The following is a 6,000-nucleotide window of genomic DNA, read 5'->3' as shown; positions in this document are numbered from 1 at the left end:
ACAGCCATCCTGCAAACATGTTTCACTGATCGCCACAACATCATACTTCCAGGTGTCAATCCAGGATCTAAGCTCATCCACATTTCTTACAATGCTCCTAGAATTAAAATATACACATTTAAGAAACCCACTCCCTGTTATTCTCTGTTTATTAACTTTTTCTTCTCTCTCCCCTACATTTTGGGTCAGAGTGCTGCCCTTCTCTGCCTCCTGCCTCACACACTGACTGCTAGCTCTCCCTATTTGAGTCCCTCCCGCCAACCGTTCTAGTCCCTCCCCCCAACCACCAACATTATTAAAAAGAAAACAACTTGAAACATTATACGATACTATAGGATATAACTTTATTTATCCAGTTGCAAAATTGGTCTGCCAACAGTCATAAAACAAAGGTTACATGAAATATTAAATTAAAGTGACGAGTGAAAGGGATTGAGGATATTCAAAGATTGGGGAGGGGGACAGGGACGGGGTAAAGGGTGAGGGAGGGGAGTCGGTCTGCTCAACAGATGAAGGGGCGGAGTTGTACAGTTGAATAGCTTACAATGATCTTCTGCGACGTTCTGTGCTGCAACTTGCTGGAGCCAGCCTGTTGCTGAAAGTATTCCTGAGCATCACCAGTGTCGTGGAGGGGGTTGAACTGTATTGCCCAGGATGCTCCGCAGTTTGAGGAGCATCCTTACCTCAGAGACCACTTCCCGTCTAACTAACTCCGCCCACAGGAAGGGGCCAGCCATCCTGGTGAGTTTGTTGATCCTTTTGGCGTCCGCGGCCTTCTCCCTGCTGCACTGGCACACGGCCGCGAAGAAGATGGCACTGCCTACCACCGAATAGTTAAAAATCGTCTACATCCTACTGCAGACGTTGAAGAAGCGAAGCCTTCTCAAAAAGTACAGGTGGCTCTGTTCTTCTTGTGCAGGGCCTCTGCGCTCCTGGACCAGTCCAGTTTACTGTCCAGGTAAACTCGCAGGTATTTGTACTTCCTGGCGACAGGACAGCGGTGTTCCTCTCCTTCTAAATCCACCACGACTTCGTCATGTCGGTGTTGAAAGACAGACAGCCCACAACACTCAACAAATTTGTTGACTACACCACTGTACTGAACGTCCCTCCCCTCACTGTTTTAACCCACAGCATTTTGTGTTCTATCACCCATTAGCGTTTTTTATTCACCCACCTTCGATTTCTCATTCCTTTCATCCTGAGGAAGGACATTATTGCCATAGAGGGAGTGCAGAGAAGGTTCACCAGGCTGATTCCTGGGATGTCAGGACTGTCTTATGAAGAAAGACTGGATAGACTTGGTTTATACTCTCTACAATTTAGGAGATTGAGAGGGAATCTTATAGAAACTTACAAAATTCTTAAGGGGTTGGACAGGCTAGATGCAGGAAGATTGTTCCCGATGTTGGGGAAGTCCAAGAACAAAGGGTCACAGCTTAAGGATAAGGGGGAAATCCTTTAAAGCCGAGATGAGAAAAACGTTTTTCACACAGAGAGTGGTGAATCTCTGGAACTGTCTGCCACACAGGGTAGTCGAGGCCAGTTTATTGCCTATATTTAAGAGGGAGTTAGATGTGGCCCTTGTGGCTAAGGGGATCAGGGGGTATGGAGAGAAGGCAGGTACGGGATACTGAGTTGGATGATCAGCCATGATCATGTTGAATGGCGGTGCAGGCTCGAAGGGCCGAATGGCCTACTCCTGCACCTAATTTCTATGTTTCTATGTTTTAAATCGCTCTTTCTATCACAGGGTCTTCAGTTTTGTAGAAATATTATCAGGTCAAGGTAACGTGGAACGCTACCAATGTAATTTGGCAAAGAGACACCAAAAACTGCAGTAGCTCAGTGGGGCAGGCTGAATCTCTGCAGAGAAGGAATGGATGACGTTTCGGGTTGAGCCTCATCTTCAGACTAGTCATTGGAAAGTGAAACGGGAGATATATAGTCGGTGATGCTGAGAGATAAACAAATGAATGAAAGATATGCAAAAAAGTAACAATGTTAAAGGAAACCGGCCACTGATAGGTTCTTAATGGTTGTAAAAGTGCAGTTGGTGCTACTTGGGTGGGGGGGAGGGATGAAGAGAGAGAGAATGCCGGCGCTACCTAAAATTAGGGAAATCAATATTTATACCACTGGGCTGTTAGATAACCAAACGAAATGTGAGATGCTCTTCCTCCATTTTGCGTTTATCCTCACTGTGACGATGAAGGAGAGCGAGGACAGAAAGGTCTGTTTGGGAATGGGAAGGGGAATTAAAACGTAACCCCACTTTTTAAGAAGGGAGGGAGAGAGAAAATGGGGAATTACAGACCAGTTAGTCTAACATCGGTAGTGGGGAAACTGCTAGAGTCAGTTATTAAAGATGGGATAGCAGCACAATTGGAAAGTGGTGAAATCATTGGACAAAGTCAGCATGGATTTACGAAAGGTAAATCATGTCTGACGAATCTCATAGAATTTTTCGAGGATGTAACTAGTAGCATGGATAGGGGAGAACCAGTGGATGTGGTGTATCTGGACTTCCAGAAGGCTTTCGACAAGGTCCCACATAAGAGATTAGTATACAAACTTAAAGCACACGGCATTGGGGGTTCAGTATTGATGTGGATAGAGAACTGGCTGGCAAACAGGAAGCAAAGAGTAGGAGTAAACGGGTCCTTTTCACAATGGCAGGCAGTGACTAGTGGGATACCGCAAGGCTCAGTGCTGGGACCCCAGCTATTTACAATATATATTAATGATCTGGATGAGGGAATTGAAGGCAATATCTCCATGTTTGCGGATGACATTAAGCTGGGGGGCAGTGTTAGCTGTGAGGAGGATGCTAGAAGACTGCAAGGTGACTTGGATAGGCTGGGTGAGTGGGCAAATGTTTGGCAGATGCAGTATAATGTGGATAAATGTGAGGTTATCCATTTTGGTGGCAAAAACGGGAAAGCAGACGATTATCTAAATGGTGGCCGATTGGGTAAGGGGGAGATGCAGCGAGACCTGGGTGTCATGGTACACCAGTCATTGAAGCTAGGCATGCAGGTGCAGCAGGCAGTAAGGAAAGCGAATGGTATGTTAGCTTTCATTGCAAAAGGATTTGAGTATAGGAGCAGGGAGGTTCTACTGCAGTTGTACAGGGTCTTGGTGAGACCACACCTGGAGTATTGCGTACGGTTTTGGTCTCCAAATCTGAGGAAGGACATTATTGCCATAGAGGGAGTGCAGAGACGGTTCACCAGACTGATTCCTAGGATGTCAGGACTGTCTTATGAAGAAAGACTGGATAGACTTGCTTTATACTCTCTAGAATTTAGGAGATTGAAAGGGGATCTTATAGAAACTTACAAAATTCTTAAGGGGTTGGACAGGCTAGATGCAGGAAGATTGTTAGGGAAGTCCAGGACAAGGGGTCACAGCTTAAGGATAAGGGGGAAATCCTTTTAAAACCGAGATGAGAAGAACTTTTTTCACACAGAGAGTGGTTAATCTCTGGAACTCTCTACCGCAGAGGGTAGTTGAGGCCAGTTCATTGGCTATATTTAAGAGGGAGTTAGATGTGGCCCTTGTGGCTAAGGGGATTAGGGGGTATGGTGAGAAGGCAGGTATGGGATACTGAGTTGGAAGATCAGCCATGATCATATTGAATGGCGGTGCAGGCTCGAAGGGCCGAATGGCCTACTCCTGCACCTATTTTCTATGTTTCTATGTTTCTTTGTCCCAAACTCAACTATCTCCTCTGGCAGCTTGTTCCATATACTCAAAACCTTCTGTGTGAAAAAGTTACCCCTTAGAATTCTATTAAATATTTTCCTCGTCTCCTTCAACCTGTGTCCTCTAGTCCTCGATTCCCCTACTCTGGGCAAGGGATTCTGTGCGTATACCCGATCTATTCCTCTCGTTATTGTATACACGGATCCTATCAGGCCGTCCTCAAAGCAAGGATAAAGGGCAAAGGGTACAACATTTCCTGCAAAGATATAACATTCAGATAGTGTTGATTTGATTTATTATTGTCACGTAATGAAGCCTTAACGCTGAAAGAATGTATTTGCATTCATCTAGACACGTCGTGATACACATGAGCGCAATCAGGGCACACAATATGTAGAAATGTGTGTGTACAAAACCATGAGGGGAAGAGATCGGGTGGATGCACAGAGTCTCTTTGCCCAGAGTAGAGTATTCGCGGAACAGAGAACATTGGTTTAAGTGTGTAGGAAAGAACTGCAGATACTGGTTTAAATCGAAGATAGACACAAAGTGCTGGAGTAACTCAATGGGTCAGGCAGCTTCTCTGGAGAACATAAACGTTACAAATTGCTGCCATAACTCTACGAGTCAGGATAGGAACAATGTGATGGACGAACTGAGCGGGTCAGACAGCATGTCTGGAGAACATTCCAAGTCTATCTACCTCCGTCTCACCTGACATCAGTCTGAAGAAGGGGCGCGCCCCGAAACGTCACCCTTTGCTTCGCTCCAGAGATGCTGCCTGTCCCGCTGAGTTACTCCAGCATATCCCGGAGGAAACGTCCGTGGTCACACGATGTGTGTGCCGACTCCACACAGACAGCAACCACGGTCAGGATCGAACCAGGGTCTCCGGCGCAGTGAGGCACCGGCTCTAGCAACTGACGATGGAGGAATTACAGCGAATCTTACGAATTGTAGACGGAATAAACGTAAAAATAAACTCGATGCGATTCCAGGTCTACAGTTAGATTATACACTGATTATCACCAACTGGAGACGGGTCCTCACCTCCCTTCTAGATCTTAATTAGTACGGGTGTTAGGGATTATGGGGTTATGGGCAGAAGGAAGAAGAACGGGGGTTAGGAAGGGAAGACAGGTCAGCCATGATCGAACATAGAAACATAGAAACATAGAAATTAGGTGCAGGAGTAGGCCATTCGGCCCTTCGAGCCTGCACCGCCATTCAATATGATCATGGCTGATCATCCAACTTAGTATCCCGTACCTGCCTTCTCTCCATACCCCCTGATCCCCTTAGCCACAAGGACCACATCTAACTCCCTCTTAAATATAGCCAATGAACTGGCCTCAACTACCCTCTGTGGCAGAGCATTCCGGAGATTTACAACTCTCTGTGTGAAAAACGTTCTTCTCATCTCGGTTTTAAAGGATTTCCCCCTTATCCTTAAGGTGTGACCCCTTGTCCTGGACTTCCCTAACATCGGGAACAATCTTCCTGCATCTAGCCTGTCCAACCCCTTAAGAATTTTGTACGTTTCTATAAGATCCCCTCTCAATCTCCTAAATTCTAGAGAGTATAAACCAAGTCTATCCAGTCTTTCTTCATAAGACAGTCCTGACATCCCAGGAATCAGTCTGGTGAACCTTCTCTGCACTCCCTCTATGGCAAGAATGTATTTCCTCAGATTAGGAGACCAAAACTGTACGCAATACTCCAGGTGTGGTCTCACCAAGACCCTGTACAACTGCAGTAGAACCTCCCTGCTCCTATACTCAAATCCTTTTGCAATGAAAGCTAACATACCATTCGCTTTATTTACTGCCTGCTGCACCTGCATGCCTACTTTCAATGACTGGTGTACCATGACACCCAGGTCTCGCTGCATCTCCCCTTTTCCTAGTCGGCCACCATTGAGATAGTGAACGATGGGCCGAATGGATTAATGTTACTTCTATCACTTATGATCCTATGAATTTCTGATCATATCGGACTAGCTTTAATCGGACTTGTCCTCCACCACACATTATTCCCATTGTCCTGTATCTGTGCACTATGTGGTAATCGTGTGTTAATGACATGAACATAAGTGACGTTCGTGCCTATATTGTGCAATTTGTTCCCGTGACTCGCGCGCAATTAACATACATTGGTACCGAGGGACGGATGAGTCTGGGACACACCAGGCCCACAGGTACACGTGACACTGCCGCAGTGTATAAGACGCCGCCACACGGCAGCGCCGCGCACACACATCATCGGCAGAGATGCATGAACCCGTCAACAGCC

The sequence above is a fragment of the Leucoraja erinacea genome, unplaced genomic scaffold (assembly GCF_028641065.1).
Source record: "Leucoraja erinacea ecotype New England unplaced genomic scaffold, Leri_hhj_1 Leri_326S, whole genome shotgun sequence".
NCBI classification, from domain to species: Eukaryota; Metazoa; Chordata; class Chondrichthyes; order Rajiformes; family Rajidae; genus Leucoraja; species Leucoraja erinaceus.
This window is presented reverse-complemented; position numbering follows the sequence as displayed.